Consider the following 20847-nt stretch of genomic DNA (forward strand, 5'->3'; position numbering starts at 1 on the left):
TGAGATCTTGTGGAGCACCAGGACAGTCTCAGGAGACTGGAAAGGGGCAAAGAGGAAGAAATGACAACTTCATTGCAGTTTCTGGAAAAGTATTGGAAGAAATTATCAAAGAAATGAAGTATTTGTAAATACTTAAAATATAAGGAAGTGAGTAACGGTCGATATGGATGTATCACGGATAAAATATGTCAAACCTGTCTAATCTTGTATGACAGAAAAACAAACTTTACGTGTAAGGGGAAAGCAGTAGTCACATATACTGAAGTTAGGAAAACTGTTTACTATATCTCCCATAGCATTTTTCGTGAGCAAGCTAGTGGGAAGCATATGAGATGAAATTGCTGTTCTGTGGATGCATATCTGGTTGGAAGACTGCTCAGAATGTAATTATCAATGATTCATGGTACAATTGAAAAGATGATGCCTAGAGGGATTTAGCTGGGATCTGTCCTGTGTTTGCAGCCTTCATCAGTGACCTGAATGGTGGGTGTGTGTTACGTTCCCAGATGACATCGAGCTGGGAAGGGCTAAAAACATCCTGGAAAATAGATTTATAATTGAAAATCATTTCTCCAGTTTGTCAAAATCATCTGGAAAAGTAGGATGTGTTTTAACAGAAAGTTGGTAGAAATTAAAGGCACCTTTTTGAAGCAAGAGACTCAGGCAGAGAACATTTTTGGACAGTGACTTGGATATTCCTGATTTTTATATTTAAAAATTAGTTTGCTTTTGCAGATATATGCTTTGTTCTTTGATATTATAACCCAAAGGCGCATTAGTTGTCTTGTCTCTGTTCCTCTTTCTTATTCTTTGTGTCATATTTTTTTTACAACACTATTAGTATTGTTCTTAAAATGGCCTGAGTATATACATAAAGGAATACTCTAAGCTTCTTTTAAGATTTTTTTTTTAAACTGTTATCAGTAGTTCTGTTTAGAGACATTTGCCACGTCTCAGATGGATTTTTGTATATTTTTTCCAGGTAGATTGTTGTTCTTACTAATCTTATTTGAATGTATTATATAGAAGAATTATAGAATATTTGCCTGGTGGTCGAAAGGTTAGGAGGAGGAAAGAACTAAGAGGACACCAAAAATCCTTCAACAGTATTAATTTCCAGGATCTCTGCATGCCTGTTGAAATAGATCGAGAACTGCCTTATCCATTTGGATAAGACAATATATCAAAGTTTATCAGTTAACATGCTGCTTTTGTGACATTGCAATAATTGATACTATGTTTTTAAATAATCTCTAAAGTCATTTGCAGAAAGCAATGAACTTTTTACATGCTTATAAATATCATTATTAAATACTACATAATAATACAAACATGAATTGCTATAGACAACAAGCAGTGGCTCTTGTTCAATTGTGATATGGTTATATAATGTTATTGAGTATAAATGGTGAATTTGATCATTTTTTCTCCTCACAAGAAACAAGGTAATTTTAATTTGCTTACTGCGTTGTTTGAAAACATGCTATAAATTTTAATCTCTTGAAGTTTTATTTCTGCCCTGACACCACAGGAGTTTGCTTCTGATAATAAGATGGAGAGAAAGGATAAAAAGGATAGTGAACAGTTCCTGAGAGGATGATAGGTTTGAATACAAAATCGTTCCTTGAAATAATCTCTACACATCTGTAGCAATGTGAATAACTCAGATGCTGCAATTAACAGAATGGAACTGATAAAATATAATAATTTAACTGGTAGATAAGTGTATTCATATTAATAAAATCAGAATTGTGAGTAGCTACTCATATGTTATTTGACATGCTCTTCTTTTTTTTGCTTTGATTCATACCAAGTATCTAAGCAGATGAGTAAAATAAAATACTCTGGAATGCTGTTTCCCTTCGTTGTATGAATTACCTAAAATGCATTCCTAGGGAAATCTTGACTAAATCAGACTAAATATACATTCTAGTAAGTTATTACTTACAGACCATATACTTGTTTTACTGTTTTGATCCATTGTCCATCATACAAAGTACACTCTTTTCATCATTGCCATGCAAGGAGCAAGGGATGCAACTTAGTTTGCTATAGCTTTAAATTATCTGGGAAGTAGTCAGTGCAACAACAACAACAACAAAAAAAATACTAAGCTTCTAACATCATGCAGTGTAGCTCAAGTATGGCCCTTCTTAACTTTTTCCAATCATTTCCATGGCTGGCATCAGCTCTAGCTGCTTCCAGACTGGATACTCCCTTGCTGAGACACTGCTGGCATCCTCTAAATGCGAGTCAAGGGAAGTTGAGATGTATGTTCTTAGGCTTGACTTAGCTTTCAAGCCTACGTTCTTCAGGTTTTTTGGAGACATTTTGTATATCACCATTAAATTTCTAGAGCCTTGATTCCAGTGGAATACACATAGAGTTGTAAACAACTAGGTCTCCAATTTGAGTTCCCAGATTATATTTTGGTCTTTCATATACATCAAAGTATACACTTGATTAATGATTGGAAAGGTGAACCACACTGTCCCTAAATAACTGAGGTGGTCATAAGATTTTTGCAGGGTATAAAGACCTCTGTCATCTTGTCTTTGTGTAAATGTGAGCAATACCACAAATGCTGAAACTTATTGTGGGTACTTATGGAGTACAAGATTCTTTAACAGAAGATAAAGCTACTAACCAGAGAAATGGAGATGATCTGTTCATGCTTTCACGTGCTTTCTGAGGTGTGTTAGCACATTAATACACTAATGAAAAGCAAAAAGGAAATCATATTACTTGAAGGGTTTTTTTGGTACTAAATGTCTATCTTCAGGATAAAGTAACCAATTTTAATATTTTCAATTTAACATAGTATATATAAACAAAGTAAATGTAACACAGTATATATAAACAAAAAAGTCTGCTTTAAGATATTTTTAAATGTATTTTCACAGTGTTTGTTCATCACGTTTTCTGTTTTTCAGTATACTGTTGTTTCCTGCTTTCTTCAACTTGTTTTCATGTTTTAATACTTCTCTGTTAAGAACTGCATACTACATGCTTACTTACTGGTTTAGCCTTATTTGAGATGATATTTTCATTATTTTCCTTAGTTTAAATTTATTTATATTGGCAATTTAGGTAAGTGCAAGATATTTTCACTTTCCTTTTCCTTTTTTTTTAATATGAGACAAAGTGCTTAAACATTGAAATGTAGAGTAGATTAAACATTAATTATAGAGCAGAACTTCAATATCTGAAGATGAAAGCCTAATGAAATATTACATTAGTTTTTTTTTCTAACTCAAAAATTAAAACATTTCTATCAAATAGGAGTGGGCTAAAATAGCAGGATTGTTCTGCTGAGGAATGAGAGCATATGGGTGGTGTAAAGCCAGAGTGAATGAGCTATGCCAAACAGCAGTGTATGCTAGCTGTTGTGCTGCAGTTAGTGATGGTGAAGGGAAGGACCTTCAACTCTAGTGGAGAGAATAAGGAGCTAGAGGAGTGGTCATGATAGTACTATAGCTCTCAAGGAAACTGCTGAGGAAACATCAGCTCAAAATGTATTGGGTGAATGTGAAATGAGATGTTTTTAGCATCTTTTTAAATAGGATCTTTAAAAAAGATCAGGAAACACTGAGCTAGAGAAAGAACAAGGGAGGAAATGTGTCCCTGTAGGCATGCAAGTGCTTGCTTACTCTTGAGTGAAGCATTTTGGTGGTATTATGGTTTAGATAATACACATGTACACATTATATGACAGAGACTAATACTTTTGTATGAGACATATCACATATAAACAATCACTTGAAAAGCATTAATATTGGTAATAAAAAGTGCATCCTTTTTGCAATTTTTGCATTTCTATGAGGTAAAAAGAAAGGCCTAAAGAATATAAATGTTGGTTTATTTTTTTCCCCTCAGTGTTTGAGAAACCAAGAGCATTAATTTTAGTTTTCCCTTTACTCTGGGATGCTCTGAAGTTATTAGACTGTGTGTACAGCTGTCAGCTGAAGGAGAACTATTACTGGATTTTAAACAAAAGGTGCTTTATTAAGAATGATAATTAGAATTTGGTCAGTAGGGGCTTTTTGGTGATTTTTCTTTTTAATATAGAATCTTACTCATTCTCGATTATGCTAATAACAACTAGTGTAAAAAATTTATGCATATTTCAAGTGCATCTTTAAGTCTCATAATGAGTACCTTTTAAAGAAGCATTAAAAAAAAGTAATGTTTTAAGAAAAGATTGATTATACAGCAGAAACAATATTTCACTAAGAGGTGATTAGAACTTTATAATGCCATATGACTCAGGACTATGATCTCATCAGCTTTGAACATAATTGTATTATTAGTTTAACATTTGATGGAACATCCCTGAAATACTATCAAAAGTGCTGCTGTGATGGATTTCCTGTCTCGTAATAGTGGTTGCTATGTGCTGGATAAAACTTAAAACTGAAATATTTCTGCAAGGTTATTGGGTTATTAGTTCATATTTTAGCCAAATTTGGTAATTACATTATTTGTTAAAATTTCCCTTGCAAATACAGTTGGATACTGTTTTGTGCCCTGTTCTGAAGTGTTCTGCGGCTATGCTGTTCAATAGTGGTTAGTTACCTGGTATGTTGCTGCGTGGGTAGAGTATAGAAGCCCAAACTGATTCTGAAAGGCTCTCTGAGGATGACCACTTCAGGACATTCAGATCTGTCAGGAACAGGTTGAGATAAAACTGCCTTTATTTATCCTTGCATGTCTTGGCTTCTGGGCTTATAGCATTTCTAGAAGATATTCCTTTAGTGGATATTGATAAGCTATAAACACCACGCATTGCAGCTGCTGATTTTGCCTTCTCCTGTCTTAAGTTAGGGATGAGTCCAGTGCAGGCATTATAGTAGGGTACTTTACACTGCTAGAATGACCTAAAGGGAGGTGAGAAGGGTGGGAGACGTAAGTTTTGTATATAAGTCATTTTGAGATTTGCAGGAATGAAAGATTTTGTATTCATCTCATAACTTAAGGATTATTTGATAATACAGCAACTTTTAAAGCAAGATGTACAAAAAGAAATTATCTAAACATTTAATCTGATAAATAGTACTGCTTCTCACAGGTATCATAGATAATGCATCAAGCATTACTCTTGGTGAATTTCTTTTTCACTAATCATAATGGAGCTTGCAACTTTTTAAAAATTTTTATTTATTTATTTATATTTCTCTATTAGCCTCTGTGAACTGCTTACTGTCCTGCCTTTAAACCCTGAGGCCTTATAATTAATCTGAAACAAGGCTGGACATGATTCTCTTTAAAATTTTCCATCATCTGAATTGGAGGAGAGACTGAGGAGGAAGTGCTGAAAAATGAGCCACTCCTTTCTCATTATACATATTTAGTCTTTGCTATTTCAGACATTGTCCCTCATTTTAGTCTTCTCATCTTGATTTTTCTGAGGGTTGTCCCTGTTTTATCTGCCAGGCAGTTGACAGTGCCATATTCAATTAGTCTGCAACAAGGAATTCTACCCTGTAGGCTGTTTCTGAAAAATGTGACCCTTTTGGGTGTCCTGCAGAGCATTATATTTATTTTACATGTGTATATGATTTAAAGATAAGCTGGCTGAGCCTTTTTAACCCTCTTCTTTTTCTATTATGTCTCTGAGCTCGATGTCAGCAATTTGTGAAAAAAAAAAAAAAAAGAGAGAGAAAAGAAAAGAAATTGTGATGGTTACTTAAGCATTTGGTCACTGGTTGAATGACCGCATAAAGAAGAGTTACTGAATATCTGAATGTCTCGGAGTTGCATTTTGTTAACATTGTGCAGGATCAGATTCTGATTTTTGGCTGTCACTTTCTCTGTTCAGGGTGTTTTCTATTCCTGACTATAGAACTGTGTATTTCCCCGGTGCCAGAGGGCCAGTTATAAAAGCTGTCAGTTGTGAGATAGGACCTGCTACTTAGATATTCTAGCAATAAAAACAATAGATCTATCAGATTTTATTGGGGGAGGAGGAATCTCAGGAGCTTAGTGTATTTTATTGAAGATAATTCTGGCTCAAATTGTATTGTCTGTAGGGGGAGCAAGTAACCCTTAAGTTCAGCAATTTTAGAATATTTGGTCTGTGGGGTGAAAAAATTGTATCTACTTTTGATATTTCTTTAGGCATCTGCCACAATGTAGTTATTTCTCTTACTCTCAGCACTGAAGATGATAGACAAAGCTAAGAAAACACATGTGAGATGACGACAGTAGACCTCATACGAAGTGCTCTTTGAGCACTTCCCTGGAGGGAAAGGAATAAACGATGTTTTTGCCAAAAGGATAATCCCGAGACAGATCAATGTAAATAATTCAGTCCTAGAGGTTTAAAGAACACCAAAGTCTTGTAAGGTAATCTCTCTATTCCAGTTCTATATGTAGCTGCATGAGAATGAATATAAGGTCCTCACAACATCACATTTCTATAGAGGAAAAGCAGAAGTCAGTGGAAACAAGAGAGAAAGCATCACACACATTGAGCTGGACCTTCAGAGGGGCAGTAAGCCTTAAAATAATGTCTACTTCTTGCACAGACCCAAGTTTCTCATTTGAGTTCAGTATTCTAATCTTATTGCAGAAACTTGCTTGAATGAAAGAAAACAACATGAGAAGAAGTATTTTGAAGTATTTTTAGTATGCAAGTATTTTAGTTAACATCATTTGTAAACTGATGCTGTAATGTCTTTAAATTTGCTGGTAGGAAGTCTGAATGAATAGGTATCTCTGAATTGTTTTCCTCTATGTGACATTAACTCCAGATAGCTAATGATTATGGTTAAAAAGCAAAATTGCTTTTTACTATTGCTAGCTACTTCAATAAAGAAACATCTAAATATCGTGGTTTTGCATTCTTGTTGGATATAGTTGAGGGTGAGGTAAATAGCTGTTTCCTGTAAAACCCTAGTTGACCAAACCATTAATCAGAAGTTTAAATTTAAACTTGAAAAACTCCATTTGAAATCAGTAGGTCGGTGATGGAAACCAACTGCTTTGAGTTTAAACAAAAAAAATTCTGTTTATTGATCATACTACCTTCCTTTTTATTAAAACTTTCTACTGTTTCTTGAGCAATTAAAAACTAAGTTGCATCTTGCATTTTGATGGAAACCAGTTGTTCCCAATTGTTTATTCTACGTCCAAAAATTTTATTTCTTTGACACTCTGAAAAAGTACCTGCTTGTCAGCACAGCTCTCTGGAGTATTGAAAAATGTGTTACCTACGTAAAAATATTTTAAATAAAGGTTTGTCCTGAGTTTGATGTTAACATAAATAATTTTAGGAAAATTATTATTTTTCATGTATAGTGTGGAAGATAGAACCATTTTATCTTTCTAAAGACAGTAAAAATTATAATGTTTCATTGAAGTAATGTTACAATGCTTCAGAAATCTGAAGCTCTTCACACAAAAATTGTGTCCAGAAAGACATTCTGTTGTATACTAGTGTATGTTTTACTAGCAAGCTTCTGATACCAGTCAGAACTGACAGAGATTTGGCATAATTTTTAATCCTTGATTAACAACTTCTTAGAAGGTCATCCTCTTTCTTGCGGACCATATTTATCTATATTCCAAGTTTGCTTGAAATGTGGATATGATGGAGCTGCGTAGTTGCATAACTATGCACTAATACTCTCATACTTTCTTTACCTTAGAGAGACGCATATTTATCTTCAGATTTTTCAGTGAGGTTAGGGCTGGGAGACTAGGGAATGATAGAGAAGAAAGCACAAAAGTTACCTGAGAAAGCAAAAACAGGCACTCACACTTCATCCCCTGAAGAAGGAGAACTGTCAGAATGAAAATTTGAACAATTAGACAAGAGTACTCATGGTAGGTTTTTTTATCTGAATACTCTTGTGTTTATGATTGACTTGAGGACAACAAGATGAGCAAGCAGTTCTAATCTCGCGAAATCCAAGAAAAATTGTTTCTAAATAATATTTCAGAGAAGTGTGTGTTATTTCCTTAAATGAATTTATAGGTATAACTATAAAGCAGAAATGGAAGCCGCTCTAGTAATAAAAAGTCTGGGTTAAGTTGGTCATTATGCCTTTCAGAGCTCATGAAAATCTTACAAAAAGCTGTGCTTCAACGCGTAGACAAGTGGTGCCACTGATAACTAAACAACGAATGGTATATTAGAAGGAAAATTTTGTAAATTTATAAGAAAATAAAATTCTCCTTAGGATATCTTATCATATTTGCTTCAACTATAAAATCTCTTTTAAATAATTATGTCACAATGATATTGGAAGAGCATAACAGTTGATCCAGTTGAAAACTAATTCAAAATATACAGTTCCAATATGTTCCTCGGTGTCCTTTTGCCAGGTGTGTTTAATGGAGTAATTTTGTTTTCAAATGTGAGATAAATTTACTATTACTGTGGATATCCTTGAACTTATTTTTGGAAAAATTCCTGGAAAAAAAGTCCTGTTAAATTATCATGAATTTTATGGCAAATTGTGGTATGATATTAATATTTCAGATGTTGTACCACAGCTCAGTTACAAAAACAGTTAGGAAGCAGTTTGATAATGAGAAAGTATCTTCACCTTGGACCAAATTGATTTTGATTTTTTTGTTATTATTCAGTGAGTTTTTTCACTTCCTTCCTCTGCATTTGCAGTATGTTTTCAATCTGCTAGTTTTGGAGATTGGCATTCTTGCCCAGTCTGACATTGTTTATTTCAGGAATTTTGGCTTACTTTTCAACCCTCTTATGGGGGGGGGTGTTAGATGATTGAAAACTCATGATCTTACAACACTGAGTATTATACATGATGCCTTTAGCAGGAAGTCCCATAATATGTAAGATTTTCATCTTGATGTTCTGATGAAGCGTATTCTTAATAGCTCTGAGCATTGCTTTACCCTGGTGGTTATCCATCAGGAATGAATGTTTTGGCTTTGAAAAGTCTTGTTTAGAGAATATGTCACACTTCAAGTTCTATTCCTAGTGGGGTATGACCATATTTAACCCCTGTTTTAATAGTAAAACCTGAAAGTATATCTACTTTGATAAATACATGGGAGTTCATATCATCTGATCTCACTTATTTTTGTTTTGTCCTGTTCTCTGTCTCTTCCTGCCATCTTCTTTCTGCAGATCTTTGAATCTTATTGGAAGGGTCTTAGTGCATTTGCAAGGCCTTTTTTTGCAACTTTAATTTTTTGCAAGGCAGGCAGTCTCGTGCTTTTTTTTTCTTTTATTTACCTTTTATTTTTTATTTTCCACTCTCCTCTGAGAGCTTGTCACTGTTACTTCCTGATAGTTCTCACTACAGTTTGTGTGGTGGAATAATTTGCCATTTCAAGGACAAAGTATTTAAAATTTCCCTGGATTAATATTCACCTGGATCAATTTACTGATTGCTTACGTCTAGCCATGTGAATGGTAGTGCTGGTGTAAAGCAGACAGAGGGTTGAATAGGCAAAACTAGGAGATGAAGGTAGGACCTCTACTTCTGGCAGCAGCTCAGACTGCTTCTGAATTTCCATGCTGCTGAGGCTTGACTGCCTTTGGCATCCAAGCAGTTTCTTAGAAGAAAACTTCAGTACCTGCACTGCACTGCAATCTTTCTTTCAGACATACCTGAATGGATATGGAGAATAATATTCAGATTAATTACTGTATTTTGTATTTACTTACCTCCTGAGAAAATAGTGAAATCAATTTTATGTATGTACTGAAATTCTTGCTAGACTACAATATATAAAACAATTTGTCACTGAATTAAATTCTTTGTCAGTAGTGCTCTTGACTCTGGGATCACTTTTGGTGTTTGCACTGAACAGTTTATTTTCAAATGTCTCTAAGCACTTTTTAAAATTTAATTTGATGTCATCTTAAGTATTCTCGAAGGGTTTTTTAGGTGACTTGAATGAGATTATTCTCTCTCTACTGCTATGCAGAATGTGTGTGTGTGTGTATACACACACACACACACACACACACATATATGTATCCTGATTTAATAATATCTACAATTACTATTTTTTCAGCTTTGAAGTTTTATTTTCCCTAAACATTTTTTCAAAAACTAAGTAATCATCTGCTTTCAATAAAGGATAGCCTTAACAAATAGAAAATTCTGAACTGTGCAGAAACAGTTTTTCATGCAAAAAAATAGTGAATATTTTTTTATGAAGTATATATCTTATTCCTCTCATTTATTGCTTGATTCATTTCTCCCAGATGGTAGAAAATTCTGGAAAGTATTTAACACAGCTTGCTGCTGCTGTTGTTTTTAATTCAGCTAGCAAAAGGCCATGGGAGGACTGTGTGTGATCAAAAAGAGTGAGTCAATCTGTTTAACGTCCTTATTTATGCTGTTTATGCTTCTTATACGTTTAGTATTACGCTGCTGTTTTCTGTTTACTATTACATAGTTGTAACTGCATTTGCTTTGTCCTTTTAAACTTAAGTCATGAAGGTTTTCAGTATTCTGAGGTAGTAATTTTGCACTCTAAAGTATGGCTACTCATACGCTTTTTCCAGATACACAGACTTGAACATTTAATTACCAACAAATTAGGTGAATTTCTTCTCTATTGATGCTTTGAAGTGTGTAGCTATTACAAACAACTTTTCTCCCTTCCCCTCCCTCCCGTGTATGCACAACGCATGCACACACACTTGAGGTAGGAAGGGGACCTGTGATCATCTAGTCCAACAGCCTGCTCAAGCAGGGTCACCTAGAGCACATTGCATCCAGGTGGGTTTTGAATATCTCCAGAGGAGGAGATACAACCTCTCTGGGTAACCTGTTCCAGTGTTCTGTCACTCTCACAGTAAAGAAGTTTTTGCTCATATTGCTTGGCACAGCTGGAAAGAATTTCACTGCACAGAGACCTGAATAGTTTATTTCAGAGGGGGAGAGAAGGAAATGTTTGCTACTGTGGTATTAGACATTAATGTGTACAAATTATCTCTGCTGTGCTTAAAAACAGGTTTGTTCTTAAAAACATAAAAACATAATTGGTCCCTAATATAGAAAAAGTAAACTTCCAAGCCTAAATCATTTCTATCTTCCTGCCAGACTTTTCATTCCTTAAGGTGGAGTCACACAAACTGTACTAGGCATCAAGCATGTTTAGGGGGATAAAAACCTTAGGTGTGAGAAATCATGAAAAGAGGGGATGTTCCCAGTGCCAGAGGCATTTGTCCTTCCTCTTTCCCAGATGACTGGGCTAAGTGGTGAGTGTTTTGGTTGTGTGCTGTACCTCAGGATCGGCTGACCAAAACTGGCAGTTATTTGAGAATGTGCAGGTGGACATAATGGAGAGCTCTGTTAAAATACCTCAATATGAGCAAAACAAGTGGTAAAGTCTGGTAATCTATTACTGAAATTATCCTGTTTGAGAGACATCTGTGAACTGCTATCTAACCAAAATAGGCTCACACAACCACCTTTACAATTCATATGGGAGGAATATCCCTTTTCCCGGTAGTCTGGAGCAAGGCTGAGCCAGAGTGATTTTGCTTTATCTAATAGATGAATATGAAAAACCTAGTTATATCTAGTCAAGTTGTTTAACTTTCTCATAACATGAGTTATCAGATACAGGCTGTTTAGATACTGAAAACAGGGTTCAATTTTTCTTGGAAAAACTTAATGTGCAGTCTGTAAGGTGTAGATGGGTAAGCTTGCTGTTGGAAATCCAGGAAAAGCTGAGATAGTATAAATTAAAGCCATAAGGAAAAAAAAAAACCCCAAAAGACAGTAGTATATAAAATATAATGTCATGAGATATTCTTTTCTTTGTTTTGAATATTAAGAAGTGTAATTCTTAAGTCTAGGCATTAAACAGTGTGGAGGAGATGAACTTTTCTCTTGGAAAACTTTTTTGAATTTATGAAACCCTAAGTTTTGTATGTAAAGCAAGAAAACTCAAACAAAATCGGTGCAGAAGTATTTTCTGTTTGGGCTTAAGAAGTGATTCACTTTGCCCATGAATTTTGCATTTGTTAGTATAGTTACAGGAGCATCTTTTTAGCTGTCATCTGCAGAGGTGAGCAATGAATTTCTGTACCCTTTAGAAGCGCATATGTTCATTATGTCTAGATTCTTAAAGCAGCTTCTAATTTTGTGTCTTTCATCAAAACAACAATAATCCACAGAAAAGATCTGGCTTTAATTTAAAGATTTGGATCTAAATTAATAATATCAAGTCAAAATATTAATTAAAATGGATTTTAATTGTATTTAAATAGAAAAATAAACTCTACCCTTAAAAATAGTCTTACAGCTTTACCTGTTAGGCCTGCTTTTACTTCTACTTTGTTTTTCCCACCTTCACTCTAGAATCTTCCAAAATCAAAGAAAGTAAATCCACTTTGCCTTCTTTACCCTCAATTCTTGAAGAGCATTCTCTTCTCCATGAACTGTTTGGATCTTTATTGAATACAATACCTTATTTGTCTGTCCTTTCATGGAAATACCTGGAAGGATGCCCTGAAATTATTTACAATTGTACAATGACTAAATGCTCAAAAATAGACTTTTGAGTTTAATCATGGCTTCTAAATGGATAGCTGCCAAATTCTATAGAGTAAGATTGGTCATGGGAGTATGTGGAAAAAGTTCTAGTTATGTCATCATTAAAGTTTTCCCCAAACTGATGCCAAGATAGTTCTCTTTTCAATGCTTTTTTTGTACCTTCTTTCCCTCAAATTGAGAGATTTTTTTGGTATCTCAGATGTTACTATCATAAGAAATTTTGAACTTCTGAATGTTTAGTTTCAGTTTTGTATGTTTAACAGAAATCTTGAAACTTATAGGAGTTACTGTAAAATTATGGGAAGGTTTTCTTCTAATGGTGTTGCATGTTCTTCTAACTTACCTATTTTGACAGCTCTTCTTCCTTGTTTTTTATTCTTTGCTTTGCTACTTCCAATTTTTTTGTAGTATTAAAAGTTATATTTTTAATGCTGAAATTTAGTGTAGTCTTTCTGTATAAAATGCAGTGAGCTTGTTGAAATTATATCAGTCCCAAAATTCACCTGCGGTTTTCTTCAGGACTTGCTTTCCTTCAAAAGACTGACAGCTACAGTTAATTTTCTTTAATTGATGGTCTTTCAGAAACAGCTCAATATTATGTGTTATCATCTGTAAACTTTAGTCTGTTCCTGCAAACTTGACATAGCTATTTGGCAAACTATTTTGAGTACATCTTTTTAAAATTCTGGCAATGATGGGAATTCCAAATTTTGGTCAGACTGAAATCTCAGTATTCAATATTATGCATGCATGCCTTCTGTGCTTTCTTTCCATTTACCAAGGTTAAAATTTTGGGTTTGTTAACTTTGATTCATTGAAATTGAATGTCGTTAGACACAGAGATGGCTCTCACTCAGACAAGAATATTTTTCAAGCTCGAAATTCAGAGAGCTATTAACTAGGTATACATTCCTGTTCAGTGATTTGCTCATCTGATGAAACTGTTCCAAAATCAACTGGCAGAAGTGATCAGACGTTATAAAAAAGACTGAGAAAAATACTAGAATTAGGAGGATTGCAGTTGCAGGAGGGAGATGATTCCATGATTTAGAGGAGAAACTAACCTGTTGAATAGGATTTTGAACATGCTGCAAAGATTTATTTCTGAACTCCAAAACTCTCAAAATGCAAAGCCTATTGAGACTTAACATAGCAGAATCCCAACACAGTAGCCAGGTAAATCTGACCAGCCTTTTCAGGTAGGGGTTAATTTATGGGTAGGTTGCTTGGTTTGTCATAATACACAGATCTTTGAATTAGATGTCATCTTGTTAGTGACTACTAATTTTGTGCAGTTGCTGATCCCTGCTTTTCCTAATAGCAAGAGTGCTCTAGATTTTAGGAGGAAAAGGAAAATGTTTGAGCTTTTCATGCTGAAGTGCTCAAGTGAGATTAAAATTGAATTGGTTGTGGATGGTGTAGGTGAGCTGTCTTGTATGCACACATGCAGGCATGCTCATAAGGCTTTCTTGAGGCTGATACAGCCTTTTAAGACTACTTTGGGCTTAAAGATAGAATTATGGGAGGACTGACTCTCTGCTTAGACGCATAGTTTTTTAGATTATCTGTTTACCATTGTATTCAACCTAGACTTTTAATTTTATTCTCACATGCCACTGAAATCTTTTCACTCAAGAGTAGCAGTTAAGGAGACAACATCATAATGAAAGATATTTAGTTAATAAATTGCTTTGTAAAATACAAAATAATACATATTTTAAACAGGCTGTTTAGTTCTTTTGAAGTTCAAGAAATTACATTGAAAGATCTGCTTATACTACATGTAAAACAAATGACATAAGAAAAAGATGGGAATTAAAGAGAATGAGCAGTACCTTTGGCAGATTTACATAATAAGCCTGGGTAGACACCTAAACAGTAATAGTAATAGTATTCTTCATCATAGCACATGCAGGTAGTTAATTGTACACACTTCTGCGGTTCCTATAATCCCATTTACCAAATTGCCGACAAGAATCTTAAGGAAAAAAAGAGCAGTTTGGGATAAATGCTTTACAGAACAAAGTAAACAGCCTCACAATTACAGTTAAGGCTTTTTCATATTTCAGACCAAAAGCTTGATGAGCTGTTTCTGCAGTGAAGCTTAGAAGCAGTCAAGAAATTGGGACTCAGGTTAACAAGATACTTAAACATGTGAACTGAATGGGAGTACTCGCATTTTTAAATTCTGTTGTGGACAACTATATAGTTGAAATTTGTTTCAGATTGCTAACTGTTGTACATGAAACAAATCTGACTCATGTGACTTACTCTCTTATCTTTCAATTTTCTGGAGTTTTGCTTAATGTTTTCGTTTGCTTCAGCAGTCTGCTCTTCAGGTTGAAGAGTATCCAAGCAGTGGGTTCAGTAATTCTTAACATAAACTTACAGGTTTCTGTATTGCTATTCAATTTTAGTTTACATTTTCCTTTAAATTGGGGAAACGGTGTATGATATAGGAAATTGAAGGGCCTTAGTAATGTTTCCTGTGGAAAATGGAGTGTTTCAGTTCTGTGTACCTAGATCTTTAATTTAATTGTTGCTGTGCACAGTATGTATGAAACAAGTGATCTGGGCAGTGTCTGCATTTCTGAAACTTATGGCAGCTTAATTCCATAAATAAAGCCCTGTACGACGACTAGAAAAGCTCATGCTTTGTTATGAATGGGCAGCTGGAAGTGATCGTAGGATAAATGCGCTGTTTTCTGTTTTTAGCCTCTTTGATTTATTGTAAATCTTGAAATTCAGAAATCTTATTATCAAAAGTGACATACCTTCTAAGCATGTGAATTTCTTTCCCATGTTCCTTTTGAATATGAATCTCTGCCATTGAATCACTTTTATTGGGCTTTATTAGTCACTGCAAAGTATTTATATACTTCAGAAAATCAAAGCCTAGGTCACTAGTGTGAAATATCCAGCCAAATCCTAGGAAGTGTCTCTTCACATCAACGCAGAGATATGATTCCTGCTGTTTTAGCTACATGAGTTTTTGCTGTGCCTTAGGAAATTTTACGATTAAATATCAGCAAAATTGAGCCCAGATCTGACCTTTAAGAGTACTATAATTTATACTAAATAAATATTCACATTAATCTTTAATCCTGCATTTAAAAGTTCAAAATTTAACTCTTGGTAGTCATTGATTACCAAAGTGTAAACCAGGAAATTTCATGTCAGTAGAACACAGAACAATGACTGTGCCTAAAGGAACACATGAAATGCTTTTCTTGGTATACCTGGCTCTATTGTTTGATGCTTTTTGAATTTATTGTATAGAACATTTTGTTTGTTCTCATAGGATAGCTTTTCCTTGAGGACATTCAAGAAACCCTGAAAGGTACTTCAAAGTTTCATTTTGAAGGCACTGAAAAGATATGCTTTCAGAGCCTCTTTTATGGAGCCTGTCAGGTCAAGTTCCTAACTCTGTCCACGCACTTGATAGTGAGCACAATTTCCTTCCCCCTCCTCCTGCCTTTTTTGTTTGGAATGTACTTTAACGGTGATTCAGAGTGAGTAAGCAAATTAAGAAAGATGTGGCCATTCTGCCACTGACATCTAGCAGGGGCAAAAAAGGAGATGTATAGCACAAACAGCCCAACAGTTACTATCTAAGTGAGTGGGAGGCACATGGGGGAAAACATTGAAGAGTCATGCTAATTGGTTTTGATGTCTAGATACAGCCTGGATATCTAGACAATATGCCCTCTTTGGCATCAGGGTTAGTCTTGAATGTTAATTTCAACTTGAGTGTCATTTGATCATCTTTGGTTTAGTCTTCTGGTTGTGTTTGATAAGTCAGGTCTGCCACTTTCCCAGGTTATTAGCTAAATTTAAAATCTAATTAACTATATTGAGTTAGAACACTTGTGGATTTTTCCCTGAATTATGGGCTGCAAGGAGCTATAAAAGCACAGACAATAGCAGACTAGGTTAATTTTGCTGCACCTTTAAAAATGTATTTACTGCTTTTTATTAGAAGTAAAAAAAAATGAATGTTGAATGACTAGATTAATGCTGATTAATGTTGAATGACTGGATTGTTCTCCTCTCTGACCTTTGGGCCAAGGAGCTTAGGTATGTGGCAGCAAAATTCAACAGAAGCAGCCAGTAAACTTCTCAAAACTTGGGGTGAGAAACCAAAATGTGAAAGGGAAGTTCCAGTAAAAGCTAAAGTAAAAGAAAAACCCTCACACTGTTTAGTGCAGCAGAAGGAGGTATATAAAAATGTCTATGATTGCATTTAAGAGTGCATATGCATCTGATAAACTAAGTAACAAGTGATAAATGCCTGAATGACTTTGCGATGGGCTGCGGTAAAAGCAGAAGTGGCTTTTGAACTACGTGTTAATTCGTCATGTTTATTAATTTGATCTTTAATGACATTGATCACTATCAGACTTGTCTTTTGATAGAATAATAAAAGAAGCTACGAAAAAAGTATTTAACTTAAAATATATAGTTCTGTTTAGGTTGTGGTTCAGACACTCAATTCCATGCTGTCCTGGCCCTATGGCCATATCAAAAGACAAGGATTTTGGGAAATATGTTTCATTCTCTGATTCTTTGCTTATCAGTTTATAATCCATTATTTTCATTTAGTATCACATACTTAAGCCACAAGAATGTCTTTGCCTTTTAAGATTCCAAATGTTTAGTGGTACAGATACAGTGCACTCTAAATTGCTTGGCAGCTATTAACATTCAATCTGTAGTTGCATCCTGGTACACTTTATAAACTGAGCCTCATGCCATACTGGCTTTCTGCTAATTCGCACCTTGTCCCTGAATTTTATATGGGTCAAGAATAAAATGTACTTAGAAGTGATGCTTTAGAAAAATAACTCAGTTCACTACCTGGTTGCTTTTAAACAAGATAGAAGATATGGACAAGATTCTTCATCTTTTAAATATTGTTTGCCATGTGTAAGTACAAGGTACAGTTGGGAAAGTATACGGTATGTGATAAAGGCCAAAAACTACAAAGGAATTCAGGCACGGAAAATAATTTCTTAGGATTACCCTAATTTTTAGGGACCTAACACTGTTTTCTATATGTTTTATTCTTTACCTTTGCATACAGAATGCATAAGCAATAGCTGTTTAGAGGCAAGGAATTCCTGCCTACTGTCAACAGAATACCTCTGCAATAGATTAGTCATAGTTCCTTGTATTTTTTCTGGTCCCAAGAAACTTGCATTCTTGGATGTGCAGTGGCAGAGCTTTACAGGATTTTCCTCTAATAATTAGGGTACTCTTGGATATCTCCAATATCCCTTTAACAGCTTTATTAATGAATAACCCAATAAAATAATTAGATTTTTCCTAATATCTTAATTGTTTTTACCAGCAATATACAGAGGTGTACCTGTTTTCTCCACAATCAGTATGGAATATCCTGTTGACTATATAATCTCGGGTGGGCATAGGTTAGACTTGCCTGGGTAGTTGGGGAATTTTTAACCATATAGCATATTCAGGAAATTCTGAATTAGTGAACAGAAGGTCATCAAAACTAAAATTTGTTTGTCTTGAAAGTAAACTGACAGCCTGATTTTTAATTTAGGAGGACTTCATTTCCAGTAGGTGATATAACTTTCATAATCTGATATTCTTTAACATGATTTAATTATTCTTCCAAGAATTGGAATAGATTTGCTGGTCAGTAACAACCATTATCTGTAGAAGTCCTCTTTGGATTTAAACAATGTATAATCTGATATAATTCTTAAAAGCATATCCTGAGGTTAGGAGATAAATTCATCCCATGTCATCCTGTCTTCTTTTTGGTTTACATTTAGAATAATGGATAGTTTCTGGAGTACGTTAAAGACGATTCCATTTGTAAAAATCTGTGTTACACATAAGCACTTTGTATAAAGAAAAATTAAACTTCTATTTCTACCCATATATAAAAGTACCTATATTAATATATTATTTAAAAAAAATCACCATAACCGTAGCTTGTTTAAGCTCTTAATTCCTGTTTGTTTAAAAGATTTTTCCCCAATTTGAATGTTGCATATTTTCTGGAAAACCTTGAATTAATGAACTGAGCAAAACTTACATGCTTTAAAATACTTCAATATTTTCTGATTTTTTAATTAGAGAAAAACATAAAGGATTTAAATATTTCCCTATCAGTACATCTTTATACTTCTGCCTTATTCAGAACTTTGTACACAGTAACAATAGAAAAGAGTAGGAAAGGTAATGTAACATTTAAAAATGAGGAAAAAAAGCAGTAAATATTTCAGTCTTTTAATGTGCACTCATCAATAGCATAACTGGAAAACACAAAACTGTATTGAAATGTTATTTAAAGGGAGAAAAGAGTACATTTTATTCCCCAGCATGTGAAATAGGAGTTTCTTGGCCTACTTCATTACAGAGGCAGAAATACTGAAACAACCCACATTTTTTAAAAAACTACTGATAATTTTGGTGATGGAACGATATAATACTAAACCATTCTGAAGGAGGAAAATATAACTGGCATAAGAAATGGTGAGAATTACTATTTCAGGGTTTGGTACAAAGTCAGAGGTATTCCGTACCTGTTAGTTCTTTTTTTTAAAAGCAGTGTATACCATTTCTTTCTCATGTTATCAGACTTTACCAAATCTGTCTTTTGGTAAATCAGTTAACTAGGTAGACAGGTGAAGAGATTAGAAAAACATTAACAACACAGTAACTAGCAATTTGAACTAATGTGACTGGTTAAATGGGAAGCATTGCAGCTTAATTCAGTTAATGCTGGTTACAAGTAAACACAACCAAATTCTAGCCTCAGTACTAATGCGGTGAAAGCCAGTAAGGACACACACACAGATGAAAAGAAACTTGAATCTAAAGGCATCTATCTGAAAGCACAAAGTAGGCAAAGAAAGCGTACTTGTCCTGATCAGGGCCTACCTCAGGTGTACTGGAGACTCAAGGAAACTCTGTGTTCGCGTGAGTGGAATATTAATTAGCACCAGTACACCTACTCTTCAGTCTTGATTATTTCATTGTTTTAGCCCAAATGAGAACATAATGATTTAATGATTTAACAGAATTTAACGAGTATATTAGAAAAATGGTTGTGAATATGACATAAATTAATCCCTAGAGTAATTTCCTCTATCTTGTAATATGGAATGTTTCTGCACATTTAGCTTTATATCTTGCATACTGATTTAACTTTCTTGTGACAGTGTTAATAAGACATTATGCAGTTTGATTTAGTTTTTTTAATATATGACATCTTGTAGCTTGCTGAAGTAATACCAGAACGTTCATTTGGGCGTTTTGCTAGGTGGAGACAGAGGTGTGTATATGGTGGGTCAAATCCTGTGGTTGAAGCTTGTTTTTATTGGATGAGGTCACATCTACTACTGAGAAATGTTATCACCCAAACTTTTGTCACCTTACAGCTGCCAACTTTGCTGTGCTGCTGGAGCACATACATGCTCGGCGGCTTTTGCTTGTCTCTCTCCTCACTGAGAGGCCTTGTGTTGGCAGAAGGCACTGTGCGTGGTGGGTAAGAGCCCAGAGCTTACAGCTGCTGACATTGCTGTGTTACTGGAGTGTGTCCAGGCTGGCGTATTGCCAGCAGCTGAATGTCAGCTGAGGCCTTATGTCATTTGTGAAGGTGGTTTCGGTGGAAAGAAAAGAGACTGGGTTTTGCCTGCCTTATTTTGAGATACTATGGATATTGCAGGGGCATTGCAAAAAATGCAATATCTTACTATAAAAATTGGCAGTTTAGAACCCATCTGAAATACAGAAATATTAAGTGATTGTTCTTGACAGCTACCTTATTTTTGAAATTCCAAAGTTGGCTTGTTCATAAAACAATGTCATTGCTCAATTATATTTTTTAAAAAAGAATGTTTATCAGGCATACTGAGCTGTATTTTAGATGCATAACTGAATTGAATAAACACTGGGATTATCTACATCATCCTTACTATTCACTGAAGCTCAGTAGCAGAAATGCATATATGACTGCTGAGAAATGTTTAGCATTCTGGAATGAGTATGTGCTCAAAGATGAGGCAGTGTCTTAAAAATGTTAATTGAACCATAATGATATTCTAATGGAAAATGGGAGTGAGTTGAGAATTTGTGAATGAATGCACAGGTTTTTTTTGGTAATTTCCAAATATTCTTTGTGATTACTGCTTGTACTTTGTTAAAGAAAAAAAAAAAAATAGTGTGCAGTGGTTCCAGTACATTGGAACACCATTATACCAAGACTAATACCTCGTCATGGATTCCCAATCATGATGCAGTGAGAAGGCAGGGGTGTGTGAATGCCTTGGCTGTTCAGCCCTTATATCAGGGTGAAGGCTAATTATACAAT

The 20847-nt window shown here is 34.6% G+C and overlaps 1 protein-coding gene across 1 annotated transcript in view; it reads left to right on the top strand.

Moving 5' to 3' along the window:
* ERC2 (ELKS/RAB6-interacting/CAST family member 2) overlaps window positions 1–20847 on the top strand; it is a 368050-nt gene that overhangs the window by 4436 nt on the left and 342767 nt on the right. The gene's annotated exons all lie outside the window — the stretch shown is intronic.

The sequence above is a fragment of the Rhea pennata genome, chromosome 12 (genome assembly GCF_028389875.1).
Source record: "Rhea pennata isolate bPtePen1 chromosome 12, bPtePen1.pri, whole genome shotgun sequence".
Classification (NCBI taxonomy): domain Eukaryota; kingdom Metazoa; phylum Chordata; class Aves; order Rheiformes; family Rheidae; genus Rhea; species Rhea pennata.